The following is a 26,692-nucleotide window of genomic DNA, read 5'->3' as shown; positions in this document are numbered from 1 at the left end:
CTACACTGTTGAAACATTTAACAAAGACGGGAAGAGCCGATGTGGAGCTTCAATTTAAAACATTTTCATTTGTTCATGGGAGTAATGTCATGTTCGATGAAACACCAGTGTAAGACGTCAGGGAGAAGAGAAACAACAGGGAGAGTCTGACGCTAGTTTAGACGTTACCCCTTTTCTTTGGAGTCAAGGAAACTGGCGGCAAATCTGGAGCCTGTTAGATACCGAGCCATTGTTTTGATCCGATCGGAGTGGCTGAGGCAGCATATGGTGGTAAGACACAGAGGAAAAAGATAATATACAATTAAGCCGTTACAATGTTTTTGTCACAATGTGGCGGTGTCTGCAGAGACAAGTTTCTCCAAAAGCTGGTGTTAAATTTCAGAGGTGGTGCACAGTGGTATCCGTTTCCCCCTGAGGGAGGAAGACATGTTTCACTCGTTTATGCTAAAATTTCTCCGAAACTCAATCCCATGACCCCCCGACAAAGTCTGAGCTTCCTCGCTAATGATGTGTGTTTTTGTCATTCTTTTGCTGTTCCGTTACCTCACCATGCAAATGCGTCACCGTGCAGCACCTGCAGCAATAGTGTGACGCTATTTGGGCAGGAAGATAATGGCTTATGTCATTCAATCTTCTCTCAGGATAACTGAGGGGACCGGGCAGCTTGTGAAGCCTTTTGTGTGTTTGCATGTGTCGCGAAAACGCCTCTGCACCGCGCCGGTCCATTAGCTGACAATGGAAGAGTGTGTGGAGAACATTACCCAGGCAACATGTCTGTAACATATGTAGTGCGTGACATGCTCTGCTTTGACAGGTGGGACTAAGTTTCTCACAGCCATCCCACGCAGTTAAGTCTTTCTTTTCGTTTTCTTTTCATCTATCTGTGTGTGCATCTATGTTCACTTTTGTGTGCTTGCATTTCTACAGACAAAGCTCTCTAACATCGTCTCACACCCTTTTAATTATTACAAGCTTGTCAAAAACGATCTGCTTCATATTATGTCACTGCCTCGTAAATAAAAGAATAGTAATAAATGGACTGCAGAGGCTGCACTGCAGCACTAAACAGCTCCTTCTCTTCCCTGTTCGTTATCCTTTCATTTCCCTTGTTGCCACAATAACACGTGTTCAAATCACAACTTCCTGAAAGAGTCGCGAGCCGATTGGCTAAAAGCAGTACATACCCCCGACACGCCCACTCTGAAATGCTTACCAAGGCTCCTGGCACTAGTTCCTGGCCTTTCTGACTAGGCAATTAGAGGTTTGCATCTCTGTTATGTGACTGCTCACCCACTCACACACACACACACAGACAGACGCACGCACACATACAAACATCCTCCCGCAGACGTTAAGAAAAACACACACACATAGGGACGGCACTGGTGCTAGAGTCAGCGCGTTAGCAAAAAAATCAGACCTGGACTGTGCTGCGGGGGACAGCTGCCAAGAGTGACTGGCTGTGTCAAAACACACTGCTCACACCTACACACAGTGTGTTTTTATTCCACTGCTATTTCATTGATAGGCTCTCAGTAAAGTACTTCATGAGGTGAGGTGAGGTGACAGCCACCCTGGTTCAAAAATAAGGGACCAATGATGCACAGTTCTTCTAGAAATAAGGAGCAGGAAATTAAAATTCTGAGTTCATTCCTATGGGTCAAAGAAGTTCTTCTAGTCCTGAACTTGCAGTTTTTTCATTCGTTCTGTGGCTTTTCCTAGAGCCCGCCCTTCAAACCACACACTTAGCCCATAGTGGGAACTTCATCTCAGACCACCTATAAGAGCTTTCCATTTACACACCGCTTAGCCACTGATGTATGACTGTGGACGTAAGATTGAATGGCAGTCAAATGCCTGTGGACAGAAAAAGAGGGTGAGATAGTAAAAGAAATATTTTCTAATGATCTGCTAAAATTAGAAACCTAACAGTGTGGTTTGGCGGCGTAATCCAGCTCGTTCTGCTTTGCTCTCTTTTATAAAGGGCTGAAATTAAATTAAGGAAATGTAAAACTGCAGTTTTTCATGATGAGTAAACACAAGGCTGTAACAGCACATGTTTCGCAAAGGGGGAATTCCAGCTCTGCCCTTCTGACTGTCAACCCTACAGCACCAACAAAAAAAAAAACATAAAACTTGGAATTAAATCCAAGAAAAGTGAATGACCTGTATATAAAATAAATGATTCCTGCCTGAAGAAAATCATAAAATATTATACAAAAGTATTAACTATATTTCTTGGCACTGAGAACCTTTGTTATTATATTCTGGCTCCCTGTGGTAAGGAATTCAAAAGCAAGGGGAGGTTCTAATGGCTCGGGTTGATTGTTGTCTTTGTGCTTTAGAGTTACTTGATATAGGTTAAAGTTTAAGGCTATAATGCACTGAGCAGAACTCCAGGCCTCGCTGCCAGGTAATGACCCTAATCTTTCCGAGCAGGAACTGCTCCAGAGGTGGTAAGAGGGAGAGCAGAGGGAGAGCATTTAGGTGGTAGTAGAGCAGAAAGCAGCGCTATGGGTTACACGCTGGCAGGGCCATCGTCGATTATGGTGATTAGCGGAGAGGAAACGTGTCTAATTCTTTCTGCAGCGCTGCAGAGTGGGAATCAGGGAGAGAGGAGGGCAGGAAAAAAAGAGAGGGCAGATGTGACGGGAAATTATAAAAAGGTAAATGAAAAAAGGGGATAGGAGAAGGTGAGGAAGAGGTGGTAGTTGGAAGAAGATTGGTGGGCAGGACAGGCGAGTTGAGAAAACTACAAAGAGCCAGAGGGTGAAGAAAGTGAATAACAAGACTAAGAGTCTACTGCCACAATATCATCTCTGTGAAGCCACTTGTGTTTTTCATTGTTTTTTTCCAGCTAAAAACTAACATCAATATGCTAGCACGCTAATAATGACAACGCTAACATGCTGATGTTTAGCAATAAAGAATAGCATCTTAGTTTGGCGTGTTAGCACGCGGACATTAGCAAATTAGCACCAAACAAAAAAAACAAAGTACAGCTTTGCAGGTATCTGCGTATACAACCAAGCGTTGCACAAATTAACATGTTAAATTAGCATGATGATGGCAGTAATGAAAAGTTTACAGGTTCCAACAGCAGAGGACTTTTATGTATACTTGACATGCCCAGCCTTAGCACTCTGGAAGCGGTGGTGTTGTCAGATGCTGAAAAAGCCTTCAGCGGGGCGGAGTGGAAATTTCTTTTCGAAGTAATGGAAAGATTTGGCCTAGGTCCTGATTCCATCTCATAGGTTAAGTCGTTATACTCATTCCAAGTGGCGTCAATGCAAACAAACTATATCAACTCATGCCCCTTTCAGCTTCACTGTGGCACAGGGCAGGGGTGGCCGTTGTCCCACCTTACTGTTTGCTGTCGGCTTCGGGCCGCTAGCCATTTCGCTGCGCTCCGAGGAAAATTTGATCGACTTACTCGAACGGGAGCAGTGCAAAACCTGGTGTTCTACTTCTACATGTATTGAACCCTTTTATTTTTATGGCAGTCCATCCAACAGTCGTTGAAATATTTCGGTCTGGACCAGAGCGGTGGACCAGCCGTCAGACAGAAATTGCCATCCCTAGAGCCACGTTTCGAGCCTGCTAACAAATTATATCAAATAGCTGTTAATCGCTGAGTCAGATCTCAGTTGTTAACATTCAGAAGGCAGTTGCGGTGCAACGGGATCAAGGTCCAAGCCCGAATTCTGTAGGACTTAGCTAGATAAAGCTTGTTTATGTAACAGCATTTAAATTATGCTCCTGTAAATGCACAATTTCCACACATCAAAAACCTTAGATACCGTATTTCACCCTCATCATTCATTTTACACTGCAGCTTAGTGCCGCTACCCAACAATCTTTTGGAGTGCCATGTCGTGGACTGATGTAAATTTAACAAGTCTCAAAGCCACTTATCCAAACCTTGTTTTATTTCTATAACTCACAAGCTGCCAAGGCTGCTCTGAGGCCAGGAATAAAGGAAAGAGGACAAATAGAAGAACAGGGATGGTGAGGAGAAACGGGGGGGGGGGCAAAACCCAGCGGCTGGGAAAGAGAGTGTGTGTGTGTGTACATAATGGAGTTAATTATCTGATCAAACGAAAAGACAGTGGTCCAGGCTCATGCTGGGGGTGGTCTCTAATAATCCACATCATTAGGTATTTGGTTTATATGTGGCTTGTATGAATGTGTCTGTGCATGTGCAGAGTTAGTCTGTGAAATCTTCTGTTAGAACTCAAATCTTTGGGGGGGGGGGGTTGCAAGGGACTTTTATGCTGTGATAAACGTAGATGGAAACAGACTTTTCAAATAAACAAAGTATTTATGTCATGCTGCCTCTTACTGTTACATACCTCCACTCAACCAGAAGCCGTTCTGCTGTGATGCCTGACCCAAATGCAACACAACACAAAGGCAATCTCACGGAGGGAAACAACAAGGAAATGCCACGACATATCAAAGCTATTGCTGCTCGATTAATTATGGTTTCTTGTCCATATTCCCTTGAATTCGACTTTTCTTCCAGAAAATTTCAGAAATTTGCTCACTAACTACAGTTTTTAGACTTGGATTTAGAAAGCTCTGCTTAGTTTCTGTAAATTATACCATGAGTCCCAAACTGTTGCAGTGTTACAACCATTGAATTCACTGGTCATGTGGGGATTGACCGGACGCAGGCCTGTCGACCAAAGCCGGCCCCAACTGCTAGTTAAAGAAACCCAGGCTCTAACTTATATAACTGGCCCAGACCAGGAGTGAAGTTCTACCTCCCACTGTATCCCACTGTGCGGAATAAAAGTCCTCTCAACATGTTTCTGTCCCAAAGCTGCCACGTCCCACATCCTTCTAATGACGTTTACGAGCTGACTGATTGGACAATGGCCAGGCCGCCATTTGTGTTCGTATGCGGTCGTTTGATCAGCAGAGACCCACCATGTGCATGCTCTGATGTCATCAGTGGTGGCCAAGACCAGGTGAAATCCTGGATACGCGTTGGAGACGTACATGTCGACAAGTCTGAAAAAAATCTTTGCTCCACGGTCTAATAGAAGGACGGAGAACTTTTAAACACATAGCGTTTGTTTCCGAACATGCAGATGCCATTTTGGGATAAAATATAGCGTGTGAATATTTACATTCGGTCATACTTTAGGTCCGGGGGACTGTAAATTGTAGAAGAAACATACACACATACGAGCACACGAACACCAGCGCAAGCACATGCTAAAAACAGTTGCAAAAAAGCACGTTTAGGGGGCTGCAAAAATACACGCATACAATGCAAACAGGCACTTCTTTGGGTCCTCTCCAAGTCTGGTGCTCCTAATAAGCAGGCGCTCTTGCTGAACAGCATCGCTGTGTTTCTGTTTGTGAAGTCTGTTAGATGATGGCGGGCATGTGAGAAGGAGCGAGACAAGCCAAAAGATAAGAGAGGATGTGGACGCGTCATTACACTTGACAGAGATGTGTGTGGTGGGGGGGGGCTTATTTGTTCTAGTTCATTATCTAACGTGAATGCGCACAGAGTGAAATTTCTGACGAAAGCCTGAGCCTGTAACCTCTGAGGTATTTTGCATGGAAAAGCAAATCAAAACAAACAATAATTACTGGACAATAAATTAGCGGCGAGGATTCTGACAGGCCGTAAATCCTCACATGGCGCAGCAACAAATTCTGATGCACAACAACACAAAGCCTCCTTGTTTTTTACTGACACACTGAAACTGCAGCATGGATTTGACACTGTGACCTGTTTGCAGTAAGTGCTGATTTTCAACCAATCCCATGAAAAGACCAAAACCAACCATCAAACAAACCATCTGTGTATCCCAAACCTGATATACTTTATTCCTCCGAGCCACAGAGCTCCATTGTTGCCGAAAAAACTCCTAGAATCACATCAGTGTGCCACACTGTTGCACTGGGGGACGCGTCTTCATTACTATGTAAACAAACACCATCCTGTTGCTGGAAATACTCACTAGAGCAGCTAATGTTTATTAATTCAGAGCTAAAAATAGTCCCCAACAAATGCACTGTCCACTCCTGTTTGAGTATGTTTGCTAAAACTACAGTCCCCAGCAGTTTAAGAAACATAACTTACCTTTTTTTAAGAATGAAATGATACATTTATTTCACCGTTTTATTTATGTCTTCGATAGCAGCCAATGGGTTTGGGGTAAGTGCCACAGAGAAGACAGGGAAGATATAGAATAACGCCAGCCTTATCCTTTAATGCTGGATGAAACAGTGCATAAGTCCTGGCAGTGCTGCTTCTGCCCAGATTTCAGGAAGCATCCAGTGAGCACATAAACTGTGGGACCTTCAGCCTCGCTACATTTAGTGTATATACATACTGACATGGTACCAGAGAGAGGACAGATGTGGCTAAGGCACCACTGCTAGTGGCTAACATAGCTGCTCATTAATGCCAAACAGGTCTGGGAATAGAAGGCAAAAAGACCAGGAAGAAAAAACAAAAAAAACAACAACATCTGAAAGTAGGGGTGGGGCTCAGGGAGCTGACATCCTCAAATACAAATCAAAATGCCACAAGTAAAATGAATGAGTCTGGCCATCAACCACCACAAAATAGGGCCTCACTTGTGTATGACAGCTGCAAATAACCACACTCACTCAAAAACATCAGCAACAGCAATGGAGTTCGGCGGTCGGCCGCGGGGTCAGCGCTGTATATTTTCTCTGCTAATGTATTCGATCTCTCGTTAAGCTCAGACATTGCTCACTTCAGTCGCTGTGAGCACGCACGCCGGCCACACAGAACACACTCTATCCCTAACCAGACTCACTCTTGTTTGCCAGGAAACCATTCCCTCTGAGCCGCTAGCAAATAGCCCCAGAGCAGTGTGTGTGTGTGTGTGTGTGTGTGTGTGTGTGGGGGGGGCTCATTGCCCGTGATCAATGAGCTGCGGACAGGACGGCATCAGACAGCTAGTTAGCTCAGCTGATAATGCTCTGACAGAGACCAGCAAAGACGCATTCAGGCTGACGAAACCTAGATCCTCTGTGTGCGTCTGAATCTCTCTCTCTGTGGCTGTTACAGGCTGACGGAGCGACGGTGGCCTTTTTACGTGGGTTTCTCACCGGTACGTGCTCGCCAACCCATCTGAGTATGAGTTTGAGCCTTTGTGTTATTGTTAATTTTGGCAGGGCTTTACGTTGTATTTTTAGCCATTTAGCTGTGTGTGTGTTTTTTTAAGATACACTTTAGTTATATAAGGCACTAGTTTTAGTCAAAGATGCGTGACCTTAATTTTGGTTTAATATCAGTTTTATAAAACAATCAGAGTAGCAGTTGCCAAACTTAATGGCTTGTAATTCCCTTAAAATGAAGCTTGTTCTACTTTTGACCCCTCATCATAGGTAATGGCCTTTATGTTCAATTATACAGGTCAAGGCAAGCATGATTTTTCTTTCTCAGATTGTTTCATTTGAAGAACTTTTAGAGGCTATAAACAGGTAAAAGTATCCAGTATTTCACGAGAAAAAACTGCGAGAAGTCACAAAAAGTAAACATCTTTTTGGAGACAGAAATATATGCTCTTCTTATTCATCCCGTTAATCCTGCTGTGACCTCTCACAGGTTGGGAATCAATCAGTCACTGAAACGGTTTAAGTCATTTATCGAGTATAAATCACAAGCAACTACAGGTTTGAGCTCCTTAAAGTTGAGAATGTGCTGCTTTTTTCCTTCGTTCTAAATCACTATCAATTGAATATCTTTGGGTTTTGGACTGTTGATCGAACAAAACAGGCAAGAAGAAGATGTCACCTTGGGCTCAAACGGATATTTTATAAACCATTTATCAAGAGATTATAAAACAACCACAACAATAATAATAAGGATAAAATAGCAACCATTAGTTGGAGGTTTTTCACTGATATTTTATTACTTCCTTAGTGAGAAGAGATCTATTTCATTGATTTAACAAGCTTATAGTTCATATTATAGTGACATTACCCTAGTCACAAAAACACGAGAGTAGAAACTTAATACCAAGGACAAAGGCTATTTCAAATTATTATTGATTTATGTGGATGTTTATTCTTATCTATATCTGAGGGAGTGCGTGTGATAGCAAGTCATTTGGTGGCCTTTGCTTGCCATTACTGTGCAAACCTTCGCAGGCATGTGTGTGTTCTGCACAGTTGTGTGAAAAAGAGGACAGAGAAGCGAGTGGCAGTAACACCATGTGCTGTCCTCTCAACACTTCGGCGCTGAGTGAGCGTGACAAGGAAAGAAAGTGAGCGCTAATGCCCCGACACTCCAACGACTGTACTTGGCTCCGAGGCAAATCACCGCTCACCTCTTAAAAATATAGGAAACATCTATAGTTACCTGCAGAAACACTGGCAACACATAGTGAGGAAAGTCAAGTCTCTTTTAGTGAATAAACAGCTTCTCTGTCAGAGGCGAGCTGGCTGAACTAAATTGGAAGAAGGCTCGACTGTTCCCACGATGCCTCGGGCAGACGGATTTTACCTTGAGCGGAGCTTAAACTGTCATACTTTTCCAAAAAAACAAAATTCCGCTAAACCTGGCCTCGCCGTCATTGAAGTCAAGTCCGTGTGTGTCTGCGTGACAAGCGTGCTGAGCTGGCACATCGCTGATCACTTGTTTTCTTGTATCAGAAAGACAGAGCAGGTGCACCGTGTGACCAGTTTCCGAGAAAAAGAAAGCCTTTTCCTCTCCCAGAACTCCTATCCAGGCATCACTGAACTCCGTTGACAAGTGTTTACATTACACCTGAAGAAATGTTTACTGCCTCTGAAGTCAAAGTAACATCCTCCCCTGTCCTTTAAGGAAACGTCTGCTAGAACTACCGTAATCGTCACAAACACGCCGAGGGGCAGGGGCATCCGTAGGGTGTACGCTGTATGTCCAGGTGTTTTTAAACCACCCGGGGAGCTCGCCGACGGTTGACAGAACATAACCCACGTTGAGGGAATACAAAATGGTCTACGTTACATTCCTTCCTACACAGCAGTTCACTGCGTGCACACATCCTCAACAACGGAAGAGATAACCAACCGAGTGCCCTAATGCCCCACGCAACTAATTGCTGTCTTCCAAGTGCGGTTATACCAGTGATTCCCTGTACATTTGTAGGGGTTATTTGGGTAATTTGCTTTACTGTCAGTGACAATACACCCAGCTTTTTAGCTGATAAGAAAATAAGAAAGCACAAAGAGATTAAGTTTCATTCCCCACTAGCAAAGAGGCAGATTTTTTTTTAAATTTTTTTTTTTTGCACTCAAGTGGAAAATAGGTTTTTCTAGTCCCTGGGCTGTATTTACAGAACTACACAACCAAAACAGGAAAACAGAAAAAAAAACAAAACCCAAATATTAATTTGTGAATTAGAGAACTATTTAGTTTAAATGTTAAAAGCCAGCAAATATCAAATCACAGTCATGATAAACATCACTGTAAAATCACTGAGAGGAAAAAAAAAAAACACACACACAATGAAACTAAAGAAGATGCATTTCAATTGTGGTCCATCAACTTAAACCACTAAAACACTATGTCACAAGTAAGTTAAAGACTCTTCCCCCTGTTCTTGGATAAGTCAACTGGCTCAGTGTCAAAAGAATCTGAGTTGACAGGCTGTCTCGGCAGGCATGACATTCAAATCCACCGAATAACATACAGTCTAAAAAAAAAGGGGGGGGCTATTTCGTGTAGAGCATTATGTTAAGACTTTCGACTCGGTTTGGACAGTTACTGACACCTAATGCTACCAAAGAAAAACTGAATCAATTAGCACTAACGTAAAAGTCACCGGATTGTGCCGAGACGTGGGGAAAAAAATCCAAAGAGGGATTAGTGTGACTTGGGCTACTGTGTGGCAGATTAATTCGATGAGCTGGACTCATGTATCTACTATGCTGCCAGGATTAACTTTACATTGTTCTTATGTATGTCAAAAGAGCGGACGGGTGAAATGTAATGTTTTGGAAAACGTGTCTCGGGGGATTGATTTCCGGACATTACTGATTCAGAGTGGTTAGTTATTTTAGCCGCTATCAAAACTATGCTATCCATGTAACACGGGGGGTTAATTCTGTCTCACTCAGTTATTAGCGTTGGCCAACTATTGTATGGTATCAGGCTTAAAACTCATTACCATTGTCAGTGTCAGCATTTCCACTTAGGTCCCAGTGTTGTAGGTTCGGCCAGCAATTCCATCGGCTGTGATAACATAGTCATAGATAACATCAGCCACATTTATCTGAAATACAAAACTAAGGCAATATAACAGGCAAATAAAGCAGTTGGGATAATTTGGCTAAACCATTGGCTTGTTTACAACCTCTCTGATCGTGTAACTTCTTACACTGTCCTTATGAGCAATAAAAAACAACAGTAAAATCCAGGTTGTAATAAACTGGAATTTTCTGTTATGATTAACAACAGCTTTGCATGTTATTGCTCTCTACCCCAGACAGAAAAGAATGGCCAAAAAATGTATGACTGAGTACACCAGATGTTCTGTCTCTACAGCACCTGTAGAGGGAGGAGAACATCAAATCACAGCAATGAGAAAATCTGACACAGGAGACTTTAGTTAGTATAACTCAGACACAACAAAGCCAGATTTTCCTTTTTTTTTTTCTTTTTTTTTTTTTTTAAGTACAGTTATTTCTTCTCTTTGTTCAAACAGAAATAATTTGCAACAAGACGTTATCCGTTCCAACACAGACAGACAGATTATACATTATCTTTATTTTTCCAATTTCACTGCTGCTGTTGACTTGACCGACTCTCGGGCTCGTACTTCACCGCGTGCGTGCAATTAAACATTCTACATGTAAACACACGTGTCGGCGATATAACGTGCGACCACAGAAAAATGTGCAAGCTGCGCTTTTTGCACACGTGCGCGCGCGTGCGTGCGTGCGAGCGTGCACCGTAGCGGCTATGTCAGCCGCGGTCCCGTAGCACCAGGTGAGATTTACGATGTGTTAAGAACGCTTGCCTGTAGCCCAGCGATGGAAGACCGATCCCAGCCCCCCGCCTGCCCGTGCCCCTGCCTGACACCCCGCCCGGCTCCTACTTAAAGACACACATAGGCACTAACAGACACACGGTCACACATACACACACAGCAACCCCCCGCACACGCACACGTGCAGATCAACCCCTGAACCTTAGAGTGAGAGTCTAACGTCTGCAACACCCCCATCCTCGCGCTGAGAGCATAAACACGCCTTCTATAATATCCCCAATACCCAGTTCAACTACCTCCAACAGTTTTCTTTGCCCATTGACGAAAGCTCTCCTCCTTCTATTGAGAAATCACACATGTTCTGGCCTTCGTCCGACCTAAGAGCACTGAGATAATGTCCGGCGGGGTCCACTGTGATTGAAAAGCTCAGCTTGCGAGTGGCTCCAAAGGTCACTGCTGGAGCCAGTGACAAGGGAGCACATATCACAGCTTTTAGCAGCATCATGAATCACAGAGGCGTCTCACTTTACTAGAGGACACCGAAGATGCTCTCATTCCTGACAGAAAGTGTTGAGTTGCATTTTCTCTTGCAGTTGTTTTCTACTCTATACACTACAGCCTAAGTGAACAAATAAACAAGTATATTTTGGACACAGTATTTTTATCATATTGACTATAGCACAATAAATTAGTACTGATTAATCCGCTACTTGAGAACCAAATGGTCGTGTACATATTTTTGTCTCTTACCAAAATTATATTTTTGTACTTCTTCCAGTCATCTGCCTCTGAAAAAGCCTCTTCTTAGCTTCAAATATACAGTAGATGGATTGTACCTCTCTTTTTTTTAGGATGTCTGCATCTTATTGATAATGACAAAATATTTGACATGACCGGTTTTATCGAAGATATTTACTGCATTATATACATGTACAACTTGGGTTTGTCTCAAAAACAAAAAAAACCCAGGTGCATAATACCTTTATCTGAAGCTGTGAAATATTATACCTCATTACAAATCAATTATCCAGCTAATAAGTGAAATTTATGAGTTGTTTTTGTGTGTGTGTGTGTATCTGACAGCAACCATGGGCTTAAGATATAGACCACAGGCGAAAACTGATTATACGAACCTTTACTCACAGCAACTTTTACTCCAGTCAAACCAGGTCACTAGCATCATGACCATCAGCAATATGGGCAAATATTTACAATAGTCATAGTAACCTGTTTACAGAGTTTCCCGCCACTGCACGTAAGTGGGACACAACCAGACCCGATGTGACCGCATCGCATTGATCGCCATGGCAACACACAGGGAGGAGCTGCAACTGAAAATGACATTTCATTTTGCGCGTAAGGAATAGAGATATTGAGATGTACCGTAGATTGATAGCGAGACAAACCGATCAGCTCCACTGTTAAACTCACTCCACCCATCGACGCGCCGTTATACTGGATCTTTCCTCCTTGTGGTCACAGCGGCATTTACACGGGCTCAGTTTAACATCACCTGTGTCCCGCTCCCACATGTAGCACTTCAGCCTGTGACTGACACCAGTCCCCCTTTGGTCTGCTATGAGCTCTCTACCATTAAAGCCTTTCGCACCAAACATCTGTCGAAACAACTCGGGGGGTTATTTCGTCTCACTCTGCCCAAGCTGCTATGCATTATCTGCCCCTGCTGCTTCCCTAATGCTGCAGGGACTTAGAGCAGGATTAAACCACAATTATGCGCTTCCCCATTCTCTCCAGCTGTGCGTAGAGAGGAGAGGGGAGGTGAGGGGAGGAGAGGAGACCTATAGCAAATTAAAAAGTTGATTGTTTAAGACGTTTTGTGCAGAGTCTTCGAAACAGAAGTTAAATGAAAGTCTAAATCTTTGAATTCCAGATTGGCATATGGCCCCATCATTCCAACCATCACATGGTTATTGCATTTTTTCTGTCTTGCAGAGTTCTGCTGAGAAAAAAACCTTACTTAACCGGTTTAATAACCGCTAACACCTCAGAATACACTATGAAAATAGAGGGGCCCTCAAAGCCATCATGTTCACTACATGAAGCAGGTGTGACTCTGCATCTGCACTAAATGAGTAAGCAGCTAGTACAAGATCAAACAAAATTTTTGAGATCAATCAGAGTCTTCTCTCTCCAAGCTTTGACTTCTGTTTCTTACCTTCATTAGATTTAAAAAGCGTAAAATATACTGGAAATTTGTATACTGTACATTCCCTCAGGAATTCCAACAACGTCAAGTACAGTGTCTAAATGATGAAAACTTGAAGGCACCATATGCGCTTTCTCATTCGGTTCCGATGCGCTGAGCCACTGAGTTGACCGAGATAAATAAGGAACATGCTCATTTTTAGAGGTAAAATAATACAGAGGTGATGGTTAAAACAACCGTCAAATAAATCACAAGTTCTCCTTTAAAAAATTAGCTCCAACTTCTCATCCCTCTGACGAATGAAGATGATCAAAGTCAAAAATCTACAGTAATCAATCACTCTGTCCACTCTTCTTAATATTCCTGCGGTGTTTCATTATGTAACATTGGCTGGTACCGCTACGCGAGTTGTCACTGTGATGCAGTGTCAAAGAGTGGTAATGAAAGATTTCTTATTTCCTTTTTGGCTTAGCTGAAGCAGCTGCCATTTACACAAAGGCTCTGGTCCAGCACTAATATAGACACACACTCCGCTATAGTAAAAAAAAAAAAAAAAAAAGAGAGAGAGAGAGAGAGAGAATTAATAGTAGAAAGAGTCCAAAATATACCAGCAGTGTGCAAAACATGTCAAAATAGTTGCGCTCGTGTTATTGTTGTTGTAAACCCACACACCAGAGATATGTCAGAGAGAGTCACTGTATCATTTTTCAGCATCAATGCTCCAGAAAACCAGCATATTTCTACACTCTTAAGTAGACTCTGTCCTCTAATCGGCACTTCCTGGCTACTGTTCTTTGACTTTTGTAGCAGAGGACAGAACGACTTCCTCTATGGTATTGTACTTATTACAGAGGATTTATTGCTGCTGTACAAAAATGTCTAGATTTCTACCAGCCGCGGCCCCATCTCAATTGAGACAATGTTAGGAAAAAAAAAAACACATTTCATGGTGAGTTACAGCTGGAGAGACTTCATGTGATTCCTCTTCAAGTGGGGAATCGCATGAAATAACACACAACAGACAGAGCTCTAATCTCCACATACACCTCATATGCTTTATATTATGATTCGTATGCTGTGTGGTCGTGTTTATATGCTGCTGCACTAAGCCACTGGCGTCTTTTGGCCATAAGAAAGAAATGTACATAACTAGCAGAAGGATAAAAGTTTGTTTTTATATGTAGGGGGGACATAGTGAAGTCTGAGGGGATTAACCAGAAAAAAATGCGAATAGCATCATTCACATACATTATTGCAAACAACACAGATGTGTGTGTGTGTCTGTGTGTGTGTGTGTGTATACACATACATATACAAATATATATAATATAATATAACATATAATATAATATATATATGTGTGTGTGTGTGAGTTAAAAAGGTAGCCTAAATATCTGCATTAGTGACACACTAATTACATTAAGTTTTATAAATAGAGAACTGAAACTGACATGATGCTGTGTTGACTCATGTTTACTAACCGGAAACATGTCACGAATAAAACACTGACATTCCTTTTAAGTTGATATGGCAACCCGCCAGCGAACGGTGGTTTATTTACACATTCGGAGCAACATTAGCTTTTATTTGGGTAAGGACAGTATTCCCTCTTTTTTAGCTCCGTTTTTGTTCTCTACCAACTCATGAGGAAAATATCTGGATCTTAAGCTGCTAAGTGCTTCACTATGTTCACCAGCTTGTCTCTAACTGTGTCTGTCTGCTGTTTGGTGCTGAGCAGGTAGTGAACAGTGGGTTTTAGAGCTTTTTCACTGAGAACAGCTGCCTGCTGCAGCCAAAAACGACAAAATGAGAATGGTGAGAGTCAACCAAAACTCGCTATGCATCTCCATAAAGTAGAGGTGAGCTGCACATTCAAGTGGTAATTCTCTATTTTTTTCATCACTACGAGCGACCCCTTTCACAGTGTCACATTGTTTTCAAACTGACATTAGATATTATATTATTATAAAAAAAACATTACTCATAGCTGCTTTAAGGCGTTGACCATGACTTGCAACAGTCTGTCAAGGGGCCTTTGTTGCAGGACACTCCCTCTCATTTCCTGTCATCTCTTTACTGTCATCTCTCAAAAAAAAAAAAAAAAAAAAAGCATAAAATGCTCAACGAAATATTACAAAACAAACAAAAGAACTGTATTGAGCCTGACAGGAAAAAGAGAGGGCAAAATGCAGTCGAAAAGGCGCTTGCACGACTCACAAAGCTTAAATTTACTGTGAGCACAAGGTAATAACTCGAGGTGAAAAAACGGGATTTTGGAAAGTAATGGGAACGCGTTGCCCCCGTCCCCAGTGGAAATTAAACCCTTGTAATACCTTTCACAACTCATCAGTGGGAGTCACTTAAGCTTCCAGGTTATAAACTACAGAACTGTAATTATAAGAGGCGGGGCTGCAGCAAGAGTGAGCACATAAGCATGCTGCACATGTTAGGGAATTAGGGAATGAAGATAGCAGAAGAGATATAGATGATGAATCATCATACAAAAAGCAGCGACTCCAAACCAGCCGCTCGATGAGTCTGCGTTATGTACACACTTAATAAACATACATGTACTAAATGCATGGGCAGACGGTACAGAACATAACCTACCAGTCATACTGTTTGAGTTTGTGTGTAGTTAATGATTTCCCCAGGCCTCCTGCGTTGTGTGGTCTGCCTTGCCTCCGCCCTGGAAGAAATAAAAAGAGGATTGTTAGGGTGGGTGCGCAGCTGAGACAGAGGGTGGAGGGCAGAGGGAGGAGCAAAGGGAGGGAAATAGTATATAGAAAACAAACAGGGCCATACAGCACAAAGGCCGGTAAGGACACCCACCCGTCCTCCCCTTGAAATCCCCTCTGCCCTCATTCCTTGTGCTTACTCTTCTGCTTCTGTCTGTCTCTAATCTGTTGACTTCTTTACTTTCATCCTTCCTTTCTTTCCTTCCCTTGCTCTCTTCCTACTCTGAAGACCTTGTTCTCGTTCGCTCCTTCCTCGACTGTTGACGTTTGTCTTCTTTCGATCTGTTTTTCATTTTGCTTCTCTTGTTCTATTCCTCACTCCTCATGCTCTCCATCTTTTTCTTCCCTCACATCTCTCTCCAACCCCTCCTCGTTCGAAAATTTCACTCTTGCCTCAGGAGCTTTGGTTTGTTTACCTCACAGACAGACATGAAAGCCAAACATTTATCTATGGCACTGCGTCACAGTCATGCTATAATAGGTGCAGAAACACCCTCCTACAGCTAGGCCTTACTGGCTCTAATGTTAGCATTGGACCTAGAGACTTCAGCAGACTGGCATGAGACGGACATTAGCATGCATGCTACAGACTTCTGCTATCACTAGGGTTTGACTTTGATGTCTACTAACCCGCCATCTAAGATAAGAAGCTAGTGCAGCACTCTCGTGCTAAGCTAGCTGCGCTAAAATGCCAAATTTCAGTATTATTGAAGAAACAGCTCAACATTCTGCTTTCTTTTCTAAGAGTGAGATGAAAAGATCGATGTCAATCTTGTGTCTATGCATTCAATACAGAGTTGGATGTATTTAGTCAAGCTTAGCATAAAAAAGCTGGAAATTAAGGAAACAGCTTGCCCAGCTCTGACAAAAAAAAAAAGAAAAAAAAAAAAGAAAAAATCTATTTCCAGTGGCTGTTGGCTGTAGCTTCATATTTAACTGACGGATATGAGAGTGGTATAGTTATTATCATCTTAATCTGAACAAGAAACTTATAAATATTTTTTCCTGAAATGTCAAATGATTCCTTTAAACATCAGTGCTATCTATGTTCCCACATTATTCATAGCAAGGCAGCTGAATTTTTCTTTTTTCTTTTTTTTTTATTAGAGCAATTAAACTGAAAATAGTTTCAGTAGACCTCAGTGAATTTAGCTTTATGGAAAAAAAGCAGTGATTCAGTATAATGACAGTCAACTGAAGGGCAGATATGTAACCTTGTTGTTCTGCTTCAATACAACTTTTACCTTAAGTTCCTAGTTTCTATTAAACGCAAAATGAAAAGCTGATCGTGGCTATACTTGCTGCACCTCACAACATTTCTATTCGCCGATGAGGTTTATTACGAAAATTACACTTCATAATGAATGTATTAGCAAACGACACTGTGCTGACAAAATGTATCGAAGCTTTTATGGGTAATTTATCCCTGTTGCAATTCATTATGGTTTGTGTCTCCATAAAAAAAAAAAAACTCCCACATGGACGGTAATGCAAGCATCACAAGCATCAGTAGGCACGATGGCCACAGCAGACAGCTGCTTGACACATAGCTACAACAAAGAGGGGAGAGAGAAAGACAGAAGAAAAAGATGATGGGAGGAAAAGAGAGACTCGTGAGAGAATCCGGAAACTGTCAGAAAATCTTAAAGTGAGAACGAGGAAGGAAATAAAGCTACCTAAAATATAAAGTGTTCTGACACGGGAGAGGAAAGAGGAACCTGTTAATGTCTTCACGGTCCCACCAGACCGTGTGCTTGTCAGTTTTTCTATATGTGTATGTATGATGTGAAATTAGGGAGTGTCTGTGTTTCGTGTTGCAACAATATGTGTGACCTAGTACGGGCTGATATTTGTACATATAATGTTTTCATCTACGGCCAACTCTAGGGTTGGGCAATAAGATGATTTTTACTGTGAGATGATATAAATTGATCAGCTGTCAAACATTTTGGTAAATCGTTTATACCAGGGTAGGTATCCCTTTAACATCTCTGACTGTATTAAGCCATACCAGGCACGGCTAGGTCAAAAGGCAAAGACTGATTTATTGAAACCCTGGATTTTCGTAGGACTTTGCATCACTGTGATTAAATTAATTTTCAGGTACTTCATTTATCTAATTTGCTCACTTGTCCATAAGCATACCTTCCTGTACATTTTTTTTATGCGTGAAAATTTCTCCGTCTCAATTTGAAAAACAATTTCCTAACTTAAGGTCAACTTTTTGCTTTTTCCAAAGCTTTCGACTGTGCAAATCCTATCTGCTAAGTAAGACCACACAATGCAGTTGAAAGCTTTGGGCAAAGCTAGTGCGTGGATGTCGATTTTTCAGATATTTGATTTGCTCACCTGGTTGTTTTTTCCCATGAACATTTCCTCAATTTGACAAAAAAAAATTCAACTTTAGTAAAACTTACTAGCTTGTTCTTGATCTTTCTACTGAGCAAACTCCGTCCGCTAAAGACTACGACAGGTTGCAGTTGAAAGCGCCAAAAAAAGGCAGTAGTTGGAGCTTGAATTTTCAATTTTCTTTTTTTTGGGGGGGGTCAACCGCTGTTTCAAAAGTCAAGATTGAACTTTCACAATACTGTGATGAACGATTTTATCCATATCGCCTACTCCTACTGTATCCTTCATGACATATGTGTATATGTAAAGGAAAAGACAGGGGCTCGTTGCATTTAACATGCTGCATGAGGGGGAACTCCCCTCTGCCTGAACATAAAGGATCAATTTTCCTGTAGAAATGCTGCGGAGAGGAGAGGATGTAGAATGGGTGGGTAGGTGGATGGATGGTCTGATGGATGGATGTGCAAAGAAGGCTCTAAACATGACTAATTTTGCTAATAGATGAGGCCGAAGGTCATACACAGAGTTTACACAAGGGATCTCTAGGCTGCTAACAGTGGATTTATAGTGAGGCAGTGAAATGGATCGTGCTTGTGTAGTTTATGACTGCTTGAAATGAAAAGTCCATTAAAGGGATATGGGTCAGATATGCCACACAGACAACAGGTCAACTCACTGAAGACAACCTGGTAAGATGTGAAGTCATCTATTTTGCCCCTGTGCTAACAGTCTTTACCAAGTACCAACTCAGATCTATCCTCCTACATTAGAAACAGAGGGCAAAACAGAAGAAGAGGGAGGTGGCATTGACGGCAGAGCAGCATTGCATTGGGTCTACGGCTTCAGTGTCGTTTGACGAAGACGAGCTTCAAAGTGAAGTCTCTTCATTTTGCTAACTCCTCCGAGCAATGTTATCGCTGCTGCCAGCACGGCCTTTTCGCCATCCTGCCGCCATGAATAGCTCCCTTTGTCACAGTGAAATTCCACTGGCAAGTCTCGAATTAGCTGGAGGGCTCTTCCTCTGCAGGCCTGGGTGGGCGAAAAAAGACAGCGCACAAGGAGAGATGTAGCTTACTGCGAGGGGAACTAGGCGAACAATGAAGAAACTCAATGGAGAAGCAGTCATATGATGCCCACCTGCTGGGGCTAAAACTAACTAATACTATAATTTGAGTGTTCTGAACTGAGGGGAGAGAAAAGGTGTGTGACTGAGAGAGAATTTCTCAGCCCCAATGCTGTGTTGGTTTTCAAGGCAAAAATCTGACAGGTGGTTGACCAGCACTGGGTTGTCAAAACCCAATATGAATCCTCCAGTTGGTGTTCACATTGAATCGTTGGGGAGTGGCTGACCTACAAGAATGTAACAACTATTCTGCCTATCTACAGCTGAGGATTGGCTAAATGTTTAATTAATGTTCATTAGTAATGTGACTTTTAAGGGGTACTCCACCAATTTTACACATAAAGGTCAATTTACTCATGATTGAGAGTGTTATTCAGTCTGTAAAATAAGTTGTCCTTTGTGGGTCTGGAGGGTGAACAAAACCCTGATGATATCATCCGGATTTAGCAAGAGGCTTCAAATGTTTGACACAAAACTTGTCTTATAAACCAGTGGCATGAAGTTCTAATCAATGATTCTAAAGAGATGCATTATCAGAAATGTAGGAGTGTTTTTGAAGATGTCCCTGCCTCTGCTGCTTCAATTTTGACCATTCTTTCCTATTTTACAGTCGTGCTCTGGAGTACCCCTTTAAATGGTACAGTTTATATCAATAATGCAACTTTAACATTAATTTTATTTGAAACACCTCGAGGTATACCCTACATCTATGATGCATTAGCTTTGAATAAAGGTATTAAGTGAATATACAGTTTCTCGTGTGTGTTGTGTACAGTATGTGTGAAACTTTGCTGGCCCTATGTACATGCTGATGGGTGTCCTGTGTCAAGTTGGATTCCACTAGTTGTAGTGTGGCATGTGATCACATGCTTGTGCTATATTTGTACTGACTGGAGAGCGATCTCATCTACATCTATCTTGTGTATTTAAGTCGATCTTGCTGCAATGTCAGATTATATTGTACTGTATATGAGCCAGGTCTAAACCAATGGCATAACCCATCCCAAACCATAGCAAGGTTGATAAAGTACACGTAATCGACGGCTTTCATGTTGGGTTGCGTCGAAACATGTGCTTCTTTGCCTTTGGTAAGACCAGAATTTTGACTTTTAACAGATGACTTGAACTCAAAAAAATATCTGTGCATCACACACATCATTATTTGAAGTTAAGTTTAGGAGGTGCAGATGCATCAACAGTAAAGCAATGGCAGACCAAGATGTAAACAGGCAACTTCCTATTTCCTGTCAACAAAGCAAACACGGTAAACCACATGAGGTTGTGAGGTTACACAGGCTAATGCACTAAGAAAAGGGGCCATTATCAATATTGCATAGCAAAGGGCAAGGTTGACTCCAAGGTACTTACAGATGACATCTCTGTGAAGGAATAAAAAAAGTGAACAGACAGTAACTATGTAATTAGACAAGGAAAGGCTGATCAATTATTTATCTAATAAAATATGCAGTATACTTTATGCCTTTAGTAATGTTATTTTCGCGGCACTTAAACACATGACGACACACTTCTTGACCTTAATATGCCAAACCGAAAAAAAGTAGTATGGCAGAGATACCATACCAGACTACATCACACGGAGATCCAGTTCCACTCAGATCCTGTTCTGCTCAGAAAAAGGTACAGAGGAGGTGTTGAGGGGTCTGGTGCTGTCGAGATGCATTTAATTTGACCTAAAGGCCCAATGTCATAAAGACGTCTCTTAACAGGAAGGCTTAATTATCTGATAGTTGCAAAATTAACCACACCAGTATGGTAGTGTTCCAAAAAAACCAAATGGGGAAGCTTTGATAAGATCCACGAAAGGCTGAGTCTCATGCTCACCATGATGACTATCTGACCATGCCTGCCGTCCAAGTTCCAACATCACCACCACATCTATACATTTTCAAAGGGGGACTGTAAAACCTGCCTTGCGAATACATTTTATGATGTTTTAACAAAACGACCACAAGCTCTCTTTGAAGCAAGTTATGGGATGTCATTTAAGTATTTCAGAGACTGTTGGGGAATTGAGTATTTTCCCCATTATTTTTATTAATCCAACTCTGAAACCAATCATTGGTTGAGGCAGTGCTGTTTCACACTGCAGCAACAGCAGAGGGATCACAATTACAAGCCTTGTGGCAACTTAAAAGTTCTACATTTGAGGTGTCTTTGATGCATGCTACAAGAGAGGGTTGTTTTGTACCATATGTGCTTACACTGCTCCCTCCAAGTGTCTTAAAAATGCCAAAGTGAAAGTACCACCAATAAGATCTCACCAGGAGAAATACCCACAGTGGACTTTAGGAAGTCTAAAACAGAGGCAGAAAAAGTCTTCCCACTTCCGAGGACATCCAACTGAAAACATCTTGAGGGTAAATTCTGTCAGTGGGGCCCCTGCTCACCAATACACCCCCTCTCTGGTGGCAAATGTAAGGCTTTGAACTGCTGGCTGGGAGGGGTGTGGGGAATTCACTGGCCTGTCAGGAGTATGAATGATGGGGGATCAAGAAGTTCAGATCCTGCCTTGCTTCTCTGCCTTCAGGGCGACGATCTTCTGATGACACAGACTGTGCCATTCAGGGCTAAACATGGCAAGTTTTAAATAGCTCTAGCTCTGGGGGTGCAAAAAGTCATTTTATCATAAAAAGGCCCAAATTACACCGGTTATTATAGCAGAAGACATCATAATTGTCGATAAGATTTACAGGCAATTTTAGAAACATTAGATGCCTCCAGATATACTTTGAGGTGCTCTCTTAAAAATACAATAGTTTAAAGGAAGTTGTGAAGTCAAAGCTGGAGAGGTTACAAGTGAAGTCTACACTGCAATGGTTTTGATCAACTAGTTATCTAGGTTGGGTGGGGGAGGGAACGCATGTAATTTCCGCCAGCCAAGATACCAGTCCTCTACTTTGCATCATCACATTGCATCATGGATATTCTTATGGCTTGTCTGTGGGAAAGGGCTCCGAACCTATCTGCGGTGGCTTGCTATAAAGCAGACGCCTGTCAATGGCTTTGCCAAGTTCACATGAAACCAGGGCTCCTCAGTAGCACTTATATCCCTAATCCCACTCAGCACAACCTTTACACTATCTCCTCCTCTCATGGCACTTAACACTAACCCATTTCACTTAGTCACAATAAGTAGTGTGTTAGATCTCACATCCAAAGCCCCTTTCTTTTTTCTTTTTTGGAGGAAAACAGAGCGAGAACAACCCGACCCGCATAAACCAGTGGCATAAAGGAAAAATACGATCAAACAACTGCACTAATTTATGAGCATCAGTGCCAGCAATTGTCTGGGCAAGAGACTGAATGCAAGAGAGCAAGAGAGAAAATTAGTCACTGTAATAAGAGTGAATTGCATGACTTATGGATCTCTGTTGGCTTGAAGAGATTGGTGTGCAATCTGTATCATGTGCATGTTTATGAGTGCATTTTGTAATTTATAAGCTTTCCATGATCAACCAATTGTTCATCACATGCAGGATGACTGAGTTCAGAAAATAGAACAAAATATGTTCTTAATAGAGGCATAAGTCGAATTGGTGCCATGTCAAGGCAGAAATGGGGCATCCTTTGTTCATCAAAGTGCCAATTCAGTCTTGCAACTGGAACCTCCCAAGCAGAACATCCAAAACACTGAGAGGGTACCGCCACATTTAGTGAGGTTCCAGTAAAATCCAGGCTTGTTGTATTGAGTTTTTAACAATTTGCACTTAAAAAATGTCAGATTTTTTTTTTTTTTGAAAGATGCACATTAGTTTAAATAACCACAATATTTGTTCCCATGCATCCAAAAGCTGTGGTTTCTATCACAAACGGACGATCTACACAACATGAATTTCAGCTGTGCTTTTCAGTTGTCAATCAACAACAGCTCACATTTCACTCACACTTAATTTGCAATCCGACCAAGACAGGGTTGATTTCAGCATCAAGTCTATTTTCTACCATCTTAAGCACAAAATTAAATTTATTTTATAATGGCAGAGGACCAAGGCAGCTACTGCTACCAGCTATTGCGGCTAATCATGATCACTGAGTGAATTACAGATTAGACTGAGCTTTATTGTTACTTAAAAGGGCAAATTATGTCTGTTGCTTATGACCATACAGTCAGAAATATTAATTAATTGAATGTACATAAACAATCCACATCGTTTTTATGAAGAATGAGAATTGAACTGAGAATCTAGAAAATAATTACAGATAATGGATGACTGAACCACTAACAGGAGGAATATACAGTATTTGCAACTGTAGATTATTTCTCTATGATGGAAAAGAAGATTGTGATCTCATTTCTAAAAATGCCCTCTAGGAGGTAGTTATTACCAAACTGGCTTTTTTTTTTTTTTGCAGAATTTAAAATTTCTGTGCCATGGTGTCATCTCACTGGAGGGATACCTGTGCAAGGTTTGCATGACAGCAGTACACATACATCTAAACACCTCTTTTGGGAAATCTGTATTGCCCATCTTGAACCGCTGTAAATTAGGGACAAAAAAAAATTGTCCCTTCACAGTGTTTTAACTGTTTCATGTAGTTCACAACAAAACATGTTCTGGGCTTGAATGCATTCTTCAATCAACCTATAAAGCTTGAGATGTAGCCTAAAACATCAAGAATCGATTTTGGAGCCATGTGAAGGAGTGCAACTGTGGATAAAGCCAGTTAGTCACACATATATGGATGACCTGCATGCCCAAACCCTCACTCATTAACAACAGTAGATGTCCTTCAGGCCATCTGTGTCAATCTGTTCAGGTTGGGGAGGGGTAAAGGGGGTGGAGTTGTTCGTTCCGGCGAAAGACTGGATTCACTATACTGTATAGGTAGTCATAAAATGCACAGCACTCAGGAAAAAGATGAGCGGGAGGATAGCAATACAGAGAGAGATGACGAAGATAGGCAGACACAGAGACTCAAAGACTGAGGAACACAAGGCCTCGTTGACGAGAGGCTACACAGCTGGATGGTTCAAGGACACGAGGGGGGGGGGGGCTTGTCAGAAAGAAAAATTTACTGTTGGTTAAGCTGCAGATAACTTTCCTTCAACTTTCTGGGTCCAATGGAGCAGATAAAATCTATGTAATAAGTGTATAATGTGCTGTTCACAGAAATATAAAAAAACGTAAATTATAAATGCAGATGTAAATGATATCCCCAACATTCTCATTCAGGTCTCAAACATAAACAAGACTTGGCAGGCATAAAAGATGGTCTTATGACTAAGAGGCAATACTACTGGGTCCCACAGATAATTAGGACATTACCATGTATGTCCCAAATGTGTTGTTGATCCACATAATTATCCCATTTGAAATGTTTTGTTCATGTTTGAGCACAATCAACAGTGCAGAAACCACAAGGGACCTGTTCCTCAGTGTACATGTAAAGCACTTTAAATTGCCTTTGTATATGAAACCTGCCATACAAATGATCTTCCCGCACCTATGGTTTCTAGACACTGTTTATACTCATCACATTCTGGCTCAAGCCATTTTAACTGGCCATTTCAGACATGCTATAATACGGGAAGTACTGCACTGGTTTGTTCCAGCAATGAACAGAATGTTCTCAGCCATGTTTTTTGATGAAGACGTCAGTGGCTATATACATATAGTGTTTCAGATTAGCGCTGTCTTCAAAACCAACGCTGGAACTGTGACTACTTGCATGTTTAGTATTAGCCTTTTTCTAAGATCACCAGCCAACTGCTGCTAGACATTAACTGACTTGAGGAAGAGGACTCGTAAACCCAGCGTGATGATAAGTGAATTTTAATATTCTGTCATTTGACTACAAGGATCTACAAATATTGCCACTCATTTAAATGTCTGACTTCTTTTTTCCCGTGTAGGACTCTGGACGTTCTATGTTCTACGTTAAAGCTTAAAGGAAATTGCCTGTTTATTACAACTTGGATTTTATTTCCGTAGGGATGTGTGTGTGTGTGTGTGTGTGTATAAAATTTATGTTATTTACCTAATTTATGTGCACTCGTTTCATTTCAGCTCAGTGTTAGAGTCTCTACCGCGTTTTGCTGTCATTTATGTCCACTCCTCTGCTTTCTGTTTCACGCTGTGTGTGTTTGTCTTAGCCCCTCCCCACACACACGGAGCGGAGCGGAGCACTGGAGACACAGGTTGACAACTCGTTACATTAAGTGCAATAAAAGCTTTCAAAGTGTTATAGATCCCTCTAAAACCAAAGCTGGACAGACGTCGACCCCAAACGTCTGAAAGTCAGGCCAAGCGATCAGCATTTTTTCAAATGAACGAAATCTGGCGACGGCGCGCGAGGATGCTGGCAGCTCTTCCGCTGATGGCAGGGAAGCTAGTCCTGGCCAGAGCACGAGCAGCTCTCCCGCTGATCAGCTGCAGCCCCCGAAAAGCAGAGGAGGACAGGCTTTGACCAATCTTGGCTGGAAGAGAGGAAATACTCGTCCTAGCTCCACAACACTGATATTGGTAAGGTTAAGGTGCAGAAATAAATAAAAATGTAGAGCCAGGCTCGCTGTTTCCCTCTGTTACACATACAATCGCTTATGTTTGTATGTTTACAGGTGACATTGGTATTTCTGGCCTATAGGTTATTCTTGGTCTACAGTTGTGGTTTTGTTGTTAATCTTGAGTAAGTTCAGAAAATAAACCTAGCTGATTACAATGTATGTCATTTAATACAAACTTGACTCCTCCTCATCTGTGCAAATCATAAATGTGTTCACGATCCCACAATGAACTTCCCTCCACTGAACTGAGGAAGGAAAAGGAAGAAAGAGGCTCAACAGGTGCATGACAACAGCTGGGCCCCACCAAAGCTCAAGACATGCATTAAATCACCCTGGCCGCAGAGCCCAGCCCAGAACAGAAGCTATCATCGAGGAAGCTAAATGCGATTAGTGTCCAGTGGTAATCTAGGGCCTATTCATTCATGCTTAGAGGGGGTGACACATTTGATTCAGAGGATTAGTCCACCTCTCCTCACAGTGCAGGGGAGGGGAAATCAAAGGGCCAACATTAGGGGAGCGGCGAAAAAAGGAAGGAACTGCATAGAAGAAGAGGAAGGAATATCAAAGAAACAGAAAGGGGAGCAGGAGCCATGAGCCCAACACTCCTTCATAATTAAAGCAGACAGCTCCTTTGTGCAACCATGTCATTAACATAACCTAGCACACTGCAGGGGCCATGGCTGCACTGAGTTATTTAGTCAGTGCCTTCAGAACATACGTGATGAGAGGCCATGAGACCCAAGAAGCCGTCTGATGCAGCAGATTCCACCACATGATTAGTTTCAAAACTTTACGTAGTGTAATTTTGAGTCAAAT

The 26,692-nt window shown here is 41.9% G+C and overlaps 1 long non-coding RNA gene across 2 annotated transcripts in view; it reads right to left on the bottom strand.

Moving 5' to 3' along the window:
- Window positions 1–26,692, bottom strand: part of LOC120794580 — a 164,405-nt gene that overhangs the window by 29,601 nt on the left and 108,112 nt on the right. For both annotated transcript variants that reach the window (XR_005708137.1, XR_005708138.1), the window contains one exon: window positions 15,751–15,829. This is a non-coding gene — a long non-coding RNA (uncharacterized LOC120794580). The remainder of the gene's footprint in view (window positions 1–15,750; window positions 15,830–26,692) is intronic.

This window comes from Xiphias gladius, chromosome 9 (genome assembly GCF_016859285.1).
Source record: "Xiphias gladius isolate SHS-SW01 ecotype Sanya breed wild chromosome 9, ASM1685928v1, whole genome shotgun sequence".
NCBI classification, from domain to species: Eukaryota; Metazoa; Chordata; class Actinopteri; order Istiophoriformes; family Xiphiidae; genus Xiphias; species Xiphias gladius.
Note: the sequence above shows the minus strand (reverse complement) of the source record. Positions and strands in the feature narration are given on the sequence as shown.